We start from the raw sequence: 14,099 nt of genomic DNA, 5'->3' as shown, positions 1-14,099 counted from the left end.
GCATTATTCCCATCACTTATCTGTTATTTATAGCTATTTGCTTAAAGATCAAGTTGCATTTACAGTATGTGTCAAATACAAGAGTTTGCGTTGTTGCCTGCTAAAAGTGGCCTTAACTCAGACAGTTTCTGCTTATTTCATGTTAATCTTGAGTACTAACAGAATAGTAATGTACCCTTCATCCATAGAGTCTTTAGTTTGATCACATTTATAAAAGATAGATACCACGTGCGGTTCATGTCCGGCATCTTTTAGGGCTCGGACCGCTCCTTCTATCAGTTTCAAATTATCTCCAAATCCAGCGTTATATCCACCGTTTATATAACATCCATCACTGAAATGGCGTAAACACACCTTAACTTCTCTAACTATAGCAAAAGTTACAAGCTGCAGGCCCACAGCGAAGTCAATTTTGATGCAGTGCAGTCAATCTTGATGGTAAGCGGGTTTTCCTATCGGTTGTAGATTGATTCGTGGGCAGGCTATTTCTTTCGCTTGCCGTGGACGTGCTTTTCCGGGAGAATTGCCCAATAAGGGACTAACAAAAGTTGTAATGTAACAGTTTTTCATGTTAAAAAAACTTTGCGAAACCTATACGAACCTTGGGGGAGTGTATCGAGCACAGAGATACTGCATAATACTTCCAACTCGTTTTTTGACAAGTTGACCATGTCAAGCACGAGAAGACATCCCGTTTAACGTTGTAAAGGAGTCAGAATGCATGAAACACTGTTGCACATCCCCTTTAAATAAAAGAGAATGCTATACACAGTAAGTGCCTCAACAGGGAGTGTGTTGTATTTCATGATGTTAGGCTTGAATTGCCTGTAGACCAACAGCAATTACGATTTTCATTCATCCTAAAATAATTGAGCAACCTTAAAGCTACAGTGGAGGTTATGTTATCTGTTTACATTGTAACTCTGCTGGATTTCATAACGTATGTCTCAGGCATATTGTTTACTATGAGCAAATAGAAGATGGATTAAAAGGATGAATGTTCTACATATTTTAAATGAATGGGTTTATTCAAAATGTAAATTGGTTAAGATTTTCATAGCCATGAATTAAGAAAAAAATATTTGAACTACTAGTCTTCTAGCTGTTCTTTGGAACAAAGTGTACCCTTTAAATAACTACTTTAAGATGGCTGGGAAAATTGGTCCAAAAAATTATGATGACAGTTGGAGGGTATAATTACCTCATTTTATCATGACTTTGCTTCTGAAAAATGTGCGGTCATTAACTTATTAACCATCAGATGATTCTGCTGAATAACAGGGAACTATGATTTTTTTTGCCATAGCCTGAAATAATATTTGGATTAGTAATAACATGGTTTAACAAATCAAACATGCTTTAATCTCAATAAGGTATCCTGTTTTGAAGGAATATGTGAATTAATTAAGACCAGTTTTTGTTTTGCTGTTGTGTTCTAATCCATGTCCACAATCCACGCAGACCAGTGTTTTATCTTTGGTTATCAGTCTTGGATGCTTTGGGCTGTTTTCTCCAAAACTGTGTTCTGTGGTTTTGTGAGGATGCTGTCAGACTGGTGTAAAATTATTCCCCTGTGAAAGCAACACTTATAGCTCATTTGAAATTGCTCTAATGAGGTGTCATACAGTTTCTTAGTGCGACTTAAGCAATTATACGAGGTCTAGCTTTTCCCGGTTGACACTCACTTGAAATAGTTTAGTTTGCTTATGGGTTGGTATAATTTTAGGATTTAGCAAGTGTATCCTGTACAGCTGGTTTATTAACCTGTTCCTCCGTAAAAGTCCTTCAGATGCTCTGTGTTACATTTTTGATGCTTAAAGGTCCAGTGTATTAGGGTAAATTTAGCAGCATCTAGCGGTGAGTTTGCAAATTGCAACCAATGGCTCACCCTCCCTTTCAGAGGACTACGGTGGCTGACATAAACAAAGATGTCGTGAGATTTTCGCTTCATTGCCAAATGCTCTGTATGACAGTTTGTCCATTTAGGGACTGTAGAAACAACATGCCGGATTTAAAAAATCAGGCCAGCGATAGTCGAAATGTTTGGTGAAGATTGAGTAAGTGTTTATTGGTGGGTACAAGAAAGCAGTCTAATTCATAGTAATAATGCATTGTTCAAAGATCTTTCTCACACTGTTCTGTATCAAGCATTTTGTTTATGTTTGTTGGCAGACATTGTTATTAGTCAATTGGTCATAACCTTAAATTAAAACAAAAAGAACTCGTATTACACAGCCTGCTGCTCATTACTGTGTTTTTAGATATATTTAGCCTTTTTCCAGCCTGACAGAAAGTAGACGCTCTTGTGGTCGAATGTGTTTAAACAGCCGCAAAAGAACCAATACAGACATAATGTGTAAACTAGGGGAAACAACAAGTCAGCATTTAAAGTTTAGCTGAAGACTTAAAAGTTTGGTTTAATGACAAAAAACCAAGAAAGCAGAATGGTTTTTCTCCATTTCAGATTTCTAACACACACTACAGTGTTCAACGTGTCTCCCGGCTGTCAGAGCAGAAAAAAACATGCTTTATGTTTATCTGCCCTGGTCGAATTCGTTGGTAAATTGTGGGCACTTTTTTGACTTAAAAACAAGTATAAACAGAGTCTCGACCCACAGACACATTTAAGCAGGAAAGTTAACGTGCACATTTTAGCCAGAAGTTTCGTCTTTTAACAAGGCACGGCAGCAGAGTGTGAGTTGCTCCGTCCGACACGCAGCCTCAAAGAGAGCAGAAACACTATTGATAACCTCAGAGTTTATCTAGCTATACAATGAGGACAACTGTAATAATTTAGCCACTTGGCTCGTCACCAGGTTTTTGTACCTGTGCATACATGTAGCCTAAACTATGTGGTTGAAAGTCCGCTAACAATTTAGTTCCAAAAAGTTACTCGATTCTCAAGTAGCAACATATTTAATCAATGAAATATACAAGGCTAGATTAAGAAACGAAGGATAAAAATCATTTAAATCTTACAGACATCACAGTGTTATGCAGCACGAGGCAGCTTCCCCGGCTCCACAACAATGCTTAGCTGCTCACAGATGCACCTGCCTGTTAATCGGCCTAATTTGCGGCACAATCGGCTGAATCAGATTAATACAAAAATCGAATCATTCAGTCGACCTCTAGCATGTAGATAGAAATAGCTCATTCTAAGGTAATAGAAACATAACGCTTCATTATGTAAGGTCTTTGTCACCTCTGAAGACATAGTTATGTTTAATATATTGCATTTCTGTCAATAGATCCTCCAAAAAATACACAAACCACCTTTAACTAGATTTTTCTTTGTTAGATTTTCATTTTAAATGTCACATATCCTGAACTTGTCTTTAAGATTTAACCCAGAATATTACTAACATAATAAAAATAAAAAAAAAATATATAGAAATGTTATCCTCATGCATGTGCTGTATCTCTAAAACTAACCTCAGTGGAAAAAAGCTCAGTAAAAAAAGCTATCAGGACGCTCGTCCTATTATTTGCACAGTATAATTTATCATTATGCAAATATAATCGTTATTTATTTAGACATGTCTGATCAAGAGCTTTTTATCTGCATCGATGATGAACTGACACTGCTTCAAAGCCTCGATTTGGGTGCCATGTGGTGGCACTTGGGTCGCGATCCAGCGATCTAGCTCTTCTTTGGCCTCAGTTGTTTAGCCTGCGTCCTAATCTGTCGTAGCTGTTGTGATGGCCACACACTGTGAGCAAAACATGTTATATCAGCGACACTGTTCCTAACATATCACAACAGCCTATTCAAAATAATCCAGTGTAGTACTTACTTACCCATGAATATTTGACATTCCGTTTCCAAGAAACGTCACGGTGTGACCTATTAGGAGTGGGCGATCTAGAAAAAAAATCAAATCACGATTTTTTCAAGATAGATCACGATTCACGATTTTATCGCGGTTCTTCTTCAAGTTGGTTTTAAGACTATTTTGCAAATTAAAGGGGCTTCAATACAGCCAAACAAATATACTCTTTACCATTTGTATTTTGAAGAATATTTTAATCAAGTTAATATTTAATGCAAGTGCAAGACCATAAATCAGCTGTTAAATTTTGTTTTTCATCTTGTCGCGCGCTCGGAGTAAAGCTGTGGAATTGGCGTGGAGGAAAAATATTTTTGGCTGGGTATTTCGTAACGTGGATCTACGACTTTGAGCAGTTTTTCAAAGCCCTCATTTTCCACAGTCTTTATGGGAATCATGTCTTTGGCCAGGTAAAATGCGACCGCGTCAGTGACATCTTTCCAGCGCTTGTTCATTCTGTCATACGGATACGGAGTTCCTTTCTCAAATGGTTCTTTCGCTAAAGTCGTTGTTTAAGCCTTTTAGTTTCCGTATTTTTGGTTGTACCTGATTTACTCGCGTGGGATCCCTTTATAATTTGACTGTTGGCATACTCTTTCAGTCCCTTTTATTTTGAGGTGGTTAAAAAGGTTCGTTGTGTTGCCTTACGACGCTCGAATCTTATGATTGCCACATTTGCAAATAACTGTTGTTTGGGCCGTGTCAGTTGGGGAAAACCCAAACCATTTCAATATTACTGATGTAGAATTTTTTTTAGGGACCAAGTCCTCCGTGTTTCCCTCCATCTTCACTGACCTCGTCACTTAATCTTACTGAATTCACAAGCAACGTATACGAGCTTGTTAACATGGCGCAATCTATCGCAAGTATGTGGACGAATTCTATAGAACACTACTATATAGGACGATTTAACAATTTTCCCGAAAAAGTGGATCGTGCAGTCATTTTAATCGTTCGCGATCTAATATCGTCATATCGCACACCCCTATGACCTATTTTTAGGGGGTTCTTATTGCACCGCCTACATCTGTCCAGATATTGCTGATTTCACTGTGGACGACTCTGGACCGCCTCCCTTTGTCCTTGCATCACTTTCTTACACAAACTTGTCCCGAGGGCCAGTCACAGCAAGCCCTCTATTGTTGTAGTACAGGTGTCAAGAAGCCTTCAGAACAAGCCATTACACAGTCACAGTAATCATGAGTAAGATAAAAGACATATACAAGGACCGTGTCTGGTATGGCGTTTTACAGCCCAGCCATGGGTTAAAGGGAATGTTGGATTTGGATGAGAGTTCTGTTTATAAAAAATGCAGTCCTTAAGTAGAACAACGTAAATGCTTCATTTGGTTTTAGGATGTCTGTGCTCATGTCCACCGTAAAGAATTTGCCAGCAGAGTCTAGAGCGGTGCCCAGTATTTAATCGCTAAAAATCCTTAATAATGTACTTCCCGAGCCTCAGAAATGTCCAATTTCAAGCCTCTATTGATGTGAATGACAACAGACAAGTGTTTGATGTGGTGAATGTGTTAGCAGGTGGCTTGTGCCGAGTACTTTCATGAGGATTGGAGAGAATGCTGCAGTCTGCTGGGCTCTTTGTTGTGGAGGTTTTCATTTTAAATGCCCCTTCTTTCCCTGGGCTCAATGGGAAAAGATGACTTTTGACCAGTTTCTCTTCGTTCTTTTACGTTGTTTTCTACCATTACTGTTTTCCAAATGTCTTTTAACCAAGCAGATGCAGTCTCTTAGCATTTTAGCAGCTAAGTGTCTGACTAAATGTCTGTTTTTGTTTGTTGTACATTTGATGTATGTACAGTATATTCAGGTTTTTGTTTTATTTATACTCTGAACTGTAGGTCACGTCTTTATTGTGACCTTGGCAGACACATCTAGTTTGAAAAGAAATATATAATGCAATGAAAATAACCTGTGTAACGGATATCCTTATGAATGTAACGTGTAACGTTTTGTTTGGAATGTTCTTATGACTTTTTCTCCCTTTTTTTCTTGCTTTACTGAGTCATGAGTGATATAGACAAGTTTGACGAAAACCTTTTCCAAAAGCTTTATATATAACACATCATTCTGTTGATGTGATCAACACTTTTCAGAGATTCATTCCCTATCATGCCGTTGCTGATGGCCTCTGCTTTTCCATCAATGTTTCAACCGAAATTATAATTGTTTTGTTTTGTTCGTTGGTTTTCAATTTCAGTATAGTGTTTTATGTCGTTTTAATGGTGCGTATTTAGTTTTGAATGTATTGTTTAAGAAATGACTTTCTGTTTTTATTTCGTTTAGTATAGATTTAAGTTTAGTTTTCATGGTTTATTCAGCACCACAGATTGTTTCATCTGCCTATGAGGACTTGCACTTCACTTTATTACGGCTGAATCACATTCAATACTATCAAAGTTTAATTTAGCAGCTTTATTTATGTACTTCACAAGATTACAGCTGCAATGCTGACAATGAAATGTGCTATAAATTCGTCGTTGCTGCTACATTTGGCAGTCAATTGTGAGTACCGTTAGTGTGGCATAACTTTAGTATAGAATTAAGATGAAGAAATCTCATTGTCTTGCAGTCTTTCTGCTGGATTTATCAAATTTTTGACATTTCTGTTCTTTAACTTTTTGGCCAGGTTTCCTGTGCAGGGTTTGAGACTAGTCCTAGACTAAAATAAATGTTAGAGCTGTCTAAACTGAAAACGGCTTGCCTGACCCTTGACATATCTTAAAGCAGTGGTTCTCAAACTGTGGTACTCGAAGAGGTGGTAAGTGAGGGGACAGGACAGAAAATGAATAACTCTATATATTAATTTACAATTTTTGCTTTAAATACAATTTAAAATGTTTCTACACCTACATGATTGATAAATATGTAATACATCTGGGGAATTCCAGCGTTATGGACGTAACATTTAGCATTATGGACGTGGCATAAAAATGCTCAGAGAATGAATTTCTTATGATTATATTGAACAATTTGTTTATATTTTACTGAACCCTTGTTGATTGAGTCTAAACATCAAAAAATGTCAGTCTATGAAAAAAATTATATATTAAAAAAGGGAAATAAACATGGATGTGACAAAAAAGAACATTTTTTGGGAGATGATAAACTTTGTAGCATTTCTATAAAATAAAATGCACAATCCTGAAGTAATAATACCCAATGAATGGAGAAGGGATGCCTCTTTATAGAACATGAAATAGTTACTTTATATCAATTTTCATGTTTCCATTTATGAGGAATATGTAGCTTTATGGATGTGACAATCTAGAAAAATGGCACTCACCTGATTATGAAAAATCATGCACTAAAAATAAACAAATGCTTTACAAATTTGAAGAGAGATCTCACATGAGTATTTGAACCCCCAAATGTTGAAATCTGTAAAATTCAATTTTTTTTAATAGTAGTTTATTTATCTAGAGCTCAAACACAGAGCGGGAGCAGACAGGTGTTTGTGAGTCCCTTACTCTGTCACTTCCGTCAAGCTGAATGCTATTTAAGTTTCTTATGTATTTCTGCATTTGAACCGCTGTTTAGAGCTGTTGTTATTGCTGTCAATTGCAAATTTATCACGCGTCTGCATCTACTCAAGATTAAATCAATGAATAGCGGATTACGATGTATTTTTGACGCGTCGCTTTGAAAACAGCGCAAGTCTCTGTTATATACAGCTGTTGTCTTGATATTAAAGTATATGTGTATTTATTTATCTTCTGTGTTGAATAATCTTTCCACATTGTTTTTCTAATATAGGGTAAATATTATGTTTGTAGGCTTTCTGCAAGTCCCCACAAAGAAAAAAAATCCCCCATAAAAGTTTACAGAGCCCTGTAAACAGTGCACTACAGAAACGTGTTTTGTGTCATCTATTATTGCTGAGTAACTTGAAAACATGGAGAAAAAAAATGAATGTTTTTATTATTAATAATAGATTAGAATTGGAGAACTAGGTGTAAAGAGAAAGATACACTGCTATTTAATTTAAGTGTTTATTCATGTGTTCTATGGCGGTCATTGGGTGGTACTTTTAACAACTAATTTTATTAAAGGTGGTACTTGATCTGATAGCTTTGAGAATCACTCTCTTCATGTATAGTAGCCATTTTTTGGGGGGGGTATTTTTTTAATAAATTACTTAAAGATCCCATTCCCTGCGATCCCATTTTTCAACCTTTAGTTAGTGAGTAATGTTGCTGTTAAAGCATAAAAAATACCTGGAAAATGATAAAGCTCAAAGTTCAGTGCCAAGCAAGATATTGCGTTTAACAGAATTCACTTTTCAAGGAATACAGAGAACGGCTGGAATTGGACTACAGCCCCCTACTCGGGAACATGATGTCACTATTCAGAGTACTTTTAATAACCTCCACCCAAAGTAATATGCCAAAAAAGGGGCGAGGTTTTCCTTAGAGAAGAGGATGAGCCGCCTGAGTAGTTTTCGGTTTTGTAAACAAAACGGTTTTGTTTTACAGATTGTAAACATTTGACTGAGCTATGTGCTAAACTACTTTAACTTTCATCACATTGCTACACCTGGTAATAAGAATTCAGCTACACACATTCTAAGATAACCAACGGTCAAATAACAGCTACCATGACTTAAGCATCGGCTCTGAAAGCTGTTCTGTGTAATACACTGATATTGTGTGTGTATGTGTGTGTGCATAGCCTACCTCTAAACACTTCTTCCTTTGAAGTCCTGCTTGCGAATGTCTCCTAGTCAATCGGCTTGTTTTATTATCCAACTCGGGTCCAATATAAAAAGGCAAAACTAACGCTTCTGTTATTAGTGTTAATTAATATAACTGACTTAATTTGGTCTGGTGTCATTTCCCTCACATAGTAAGAAAAAAATGTGCGATGTCTAACAAAGATTGACGTTTGTACATGCACTAGCAGACCTCTGTTACACTTCAATCGATCCGTATGTTTTTACTGATAAAGTGAAGTTGACGCCATTGTTGCTGTTTATTGCTTAAAGTTTATCAATACACGTGCACTGAGAGGGGCACCGACCAATCACAACAACCTGAGAAGCGGAAGCTCGCTGATATGGTATAGGTGCGACATCATACACACACACTCCAGAGCCATTGAGAGAGAGTTTTGCCAACGGAAGTCCAAAACGCTGGAGCGTCACATGATTCATGGAGCCTCCAGATAGTTCCAGGAAGTTATGTGTTCCCGTTAAATGCTTTGTTTCTTTAATTTTTTATTCATTAAATGGCTCTCGTCTTTAAATGGGTTAGAAGTTATAATCATAATTCATGGAGTAAATGTCCTGATCGCTTTTTTAAATGTCAGCGCTGGCATCTTTTTCTGCAGCTCAGAGCGTCTGTTGAGGGTAAAATAAGTTCAACTTAATTGGAAAAAATCGCCCTTTTTAACAGCTAACTAGTGACAGAGACCTGTCGTTTCCATAACAACATGCGAGGAACGTGATTGGTCGAGAAGGCCCAAGCTCGAAAAAATGTAATGGCCGCCGAAACGCCTGTTGTAACTAGTATTGTAGTTTTTAAATATGTGATTAGTTATTGCAAAGACGCTCTATCTTTATAATTCAAATAGACTTCTGTTACGCTGCCTATCTGTTTCTCTGGGTTGCCTTAGTGCACAGATGCAGTCTATGAAGTCATGGCATTCAGGTGCTATTTGTAACCAAACGATGCCCGCTTTTTTTCAACTTCTTTAACTTCTTTAGTCTCGTGTCTTTCCATGGTTCTGTAAGCCAAATCAGAGCTGCACAAATATTTGTGCTCATTTCACATAATGAGGATGTATTGGTTGTCTGACTGATTATCTGTGAATTTCTTTCTGCCCTTAGCTTCCTGATGATTAATGCAGATGTTTCTATTTGCAGCAAAGAGGACTTACCTCTCAGATTAATTCATTTCTGTGTTTGAATAATTAGTCCACAGTGTTTTGAAATAAATGTGATCGTGCTGCAAAGTCTCTCTGCAGTGTTGTGCGTTTGTATTTGCCCACTGAATGATGAAATGGGAAGCGACCAAGATCCGAAGCCCTCATTTGGATGTACAAACATTGCATTTGAGTTGAAGAAATCTGTGTGGGCTTGTGTGTGTGCACGACACTTTGTTTATAATGCAGTTTAAGAAGAACCATAGACCCGTAAATAACACTAGTTATTTCTCTGTTTCTCCTCACTAACTCAAAGTAATAGCCCTTCAGCAAGTGCCGAGTGTTATTTCATGAATTTACCAGACTGGAAAGTAGCCATATCAAATTCTAGGCTAAACCTCTCTGCTATGGGCAATATGTGACTAATAAACAAATATCGTATTCCACATGAGGAAGGTTCCATCAGAGTTATACTTTGTGCAAGCAGTTGCACATCATAAATGTTGAAGGGTCAAAGACGTTAAGATGTCCCCATCAAAAGAAATTTACTAAATAGATTTCATTTCCATAGACAGCACATTAAAAGCGGGGTAACCGATTTACGAATTACATTTAGACAACTGAGTCGGGCCGAGTACCAAAACAACCTTGTAGCCAATCAGCAGTAAGGTGCACAGTGCACAGGACAGACATTAGCCGAGCCGAGCGCTGACGAAAGCGAAAGATGGTGGGTAAGGGTGTGTTTGTTTTGGTGATTTGAACATCAGCAACGGCTATGAGAAATCGGACACCCTGCCTTTAAATGTAAGTAAAATGTCTACTTATTGGTTAGTCCAAAAAGAATGCTAAATTGTCATTCAGTGTAACACAATATTTATGTACAAATTCAAACAACATGCTTGACTTGTACATATTAAAATATAAAAAATAATAAGGGAGCTTATTACAATTTAATGTGTTAAAAATGAGTAAAACATTCTTATTGACAAATGGGTAGAATCTAGGATAGTGGCCTATAATAATAAAAAAATACAATTAATTAGTATTTTAATATGTCAAAAATGGATTTCTGATGTAAATATGCCTGACAAGATTGTTAGACCGAATGACTATTAATGGGCGTCTTCTGTAAATCAGGGGAAATGTATGATATTGCTCAGGAAAAAAATTCAATTAAATAAAACAGAAAACTTTTTTTAAGTGGTGACGTAAAGTTTCAGATTCATGAAAATTTTCCTATTTTTTAAAAGAAGCGGGACAAACACTACATTGACCAACCATCAAACACAACAATGGAGAAGTTAATATTGCTAGTTAGAGTCTATATTAATTAGAATAAAACACTAGTAACATTTAACTGTCATGGATACTCCCAAATCCCAGCAACCAACCTGTCTCCGGAAAAACGCCCAGTGCTTCCAGAGATTTCTCAAGCACCACCAGCTGGTCATTTTTTTCACCTGGCTAAAAACACCTTGGTGGACACTGTTTAATGTATTAATTTATTGGTAAGCATATAGCCTATTATGCATTTATGCAATAATGTTGCCAAACCAGAGAATAAAGTCCAGGGGAGCATTCCTAGATACGTCAATTGCGTAGATGTAGTCCAGAGGCCAAGATTATGGTAATTATGAATGATGAGTGTGCATGTGCGCGCTGTTATGAGTGATTGGAATTCACATTTCACTATCAAATCTGACGTTTACGAAGCATATGTGAATCGAGGGGAAAGTTTTAAGGAACGTACGTTTTACGTGCAAATTATGAATGAGGCCCATTGTTTTTATGCTCAAACCCTTTTCATATTTGACCCAGAAACAAAACACAAAACTATTCCTTTTATAATCTGTTAAGCTTTTATCATTGCACAAGAGCACTTTCTATCAAACAGATAGTTGGATGTGTTTAACATTTTGTCTGTCAGTTTCGGCGACAATGTAACTGGTGTAACAAACGCATTTATTCATCTATGTGTGATTCCGCTCATCTTGCGCTCTATTTACACAAACTCATTTTCAGATTGGGCTTCTGGCATTTTGGCATTTCCTTGAGCTTCTATGACATTTCTGAATCTGTGGAATATAAACGTGCGCTCGCTTAGCCCAGAGCTGGGGCTGGGCCTTCTTTCATGAAGAAGCCTGCCAAAGATTGATAGATGGAGAGATTTGTCAGTCGTGGCTATGCTGAGCTGAATAACCTTTTACAGTTAATAAACTCGCCCTTTCCCAGGTAATGACCTGTCTGTGTCTGTCCGGACTGAAGGAGGTCAGTCTTTTAACCTTTCATCAGAGATGTGCTCAGAGCAGCTCTCTTCCTCCTCTTCTCCATCCATCACACTTACTGGTCACTCCTTATCTTGTCTACATTCAGAACAAATTGTTTTGTGTTTATGTTGTACTTTCATTCATTGGAGGAATCTACTCAGCTGGGACAAACTCATGTAAATGTGATGTTTCTTAACTTTCTAAGTGTCTTGTAAGATGTTACAAGACTGTTTGATGTATGTAGGAAACATCCTCTTAAACCCCCAGCACTGATGTGTATGGGAAATGGAGATTGAATGTTGTGTTTTGTTGGAATGATTATGGTTGTAATGGATTTAAGTGCAGCGTTGGTCCGATCCAGGGTATTTAATAATTTATGTGGAGGACTACATGACTGACTGAAGGCCAGTTTTAATGGGGAGAGAAAAGTGGCGTATGTCATGTAAAACAAAAAAATCTGTCAATTTACTTGATATAAAATATCTCGCTTTTAAATGTAGCAGATTTTAAAGATTCGGGAAGTAGGCACTAGCTAAAACAGGCAAACAAAACACAGGTCTACAAGGGCCTTTATTGGGTTAAAACTAGTGGTGGGCCGTTAACGGCGTTAACGGCGTTAACGCAGTGAGACTATTATCGCGCGTTAAAAAAAATGTCGCCGTTAATCTATTCTCAAAGTTGGGTTGGGAGCTGGGTCTATACTACGCAAGCTATGATGACTTTCACCTTGATATTTTAGCGCGGATGTATACCAGCTTAACTGCACTGTACGGCGCGAGAACGAGATTTTTCAATTCGCGTCATTCGCGGAAGCAGAAGCCGCCTAATCATCTCATAACCAGGGCTTCATTCGCGTCCTTAGCGCAGCCTCATCATCTCATAACCAGGGCTTCATTCGCGTCCTTAGCGCAGCCTCATCATCTCATAACCAGGGCTTCATTCGCGCGATTCGCGCAGCAAGTAGGTCTATTGCCTCTTTGCATTAACATATAAATCACTCGCGCTTGAGGCGCCATTCGCGTTTGGTCTGAACACAACATAACGTTACTGTGAAATTACCGCATCAAACGTGACGTGCTAACATGCTATGAAGCCGCCGGGTTTGCTTCAGGGAATATTAATTTTTAAGAAGCTTCCCAATAGAAACATCGACAAGACTAAGGTTGTTTGCACATTGTGCAATGCGGAATTGGTTTAAAAAAAAACACTTTCTCTCAACAGGTAGTGGTCTAGCTTTAGTTGAAACCAGTAACTTTGTATTGAGATCTAATGCATTATGGCTCCTGTATGACATATCGCTTGTTGCTCCCTCACTCTTTGTAAATCGCTTTGGATAAAAGCGTCTGCTAAATGACTAAATGTAAATGTACTGTAGGAGCTCTTCCAGTCTCAAGTACCACCTAAACGGAAATCATCCCTTAGCTAATGCGGAAGTAAACACAAGTTCATCTTATTGAACATAATTTAATTTTCATCACCAATTATCATAGTAGAACAGCTTTCTCAAGCAGTTTGTGATGCATTTTGGAAACAGGAGATGAGCCCCTGGTCTAATGCGCCACCTGGCTTGAGAAACCCGTTCTCAAAGACTTACTTTTAGTCATTATTTGGGTAGCACACATATTCTGAATGCCTTCGGCAGAATACAAATGAGCCATTTTAATCTAGATTAATCTAGATTAATCTTGGAATTAATCTAGATTAATCTAGATTAAAAAAATTAATCTATGCCCACCACTAGTTAAAACACTACAAACTACAAAAGTTAAAATTTCAGGATTTGCTGCTTTTGCATCTATATTGCCATCTGTGTTTACAACATAAATTTGCAGGTTACTTAACATACTTATTTTAACATGGTTTTATAGGTCCAGTGTTTCATTTTTGGGAGGATCTATTGACCTAAATGTAATATAATAGACATGACGTTCTTCAGAAGTTTATAAAGACCTTACATAAGGAATCGTTATGTTTTTATTACCTTAGAATGAGCTATTTTTTACACCGCGGGTCCCCTTGCATGGAGTTCAGTGTCAGCCACCGTAGTGCCTTGAAAGGGAGGGGGGGTGGAGTAAGCCGTTGGTTACTATTTGCAACCTCACCATCGATATGTGGCCCCAAACCAC

The 14,099-nt window shown here is 37.6% G+C and overlaps 1 protein-coding gene across 1 annotated transcript in view; it reads left to right on the top strand.

Moving 5' to 3' along the window:
- The window catches only part of dph1 (diphthamide biosynthesis 1), a 75,926-nt gene that overhangs the window by 2,363 nt on the left and 59,464 nt on the right, over positions 1–14,099 (top strand). The gene's annotated exons all lie outside the window — the stretch shown is intronic.

Source organism: Triplophysa dalaica, chromosome 9, assembly GCF_015846415.1.
Source record: "Triplophysa dalaica isolate WHDGS20190420 chromosome 9, ASM1584641v1, whole genome shotgun sequence".
In the NCBI taxonomy this organism is placed as follows: domain Eukaryota; kingdom Metazoa; phylum Chordata; class Actinopteri; order Cypriniformes; family Nemacheilidae; genus Triplophysa; species Triplophysa dalaica.
This window is presented reverse-complemented; position numbering and strand designations above follow the sequence as displayed.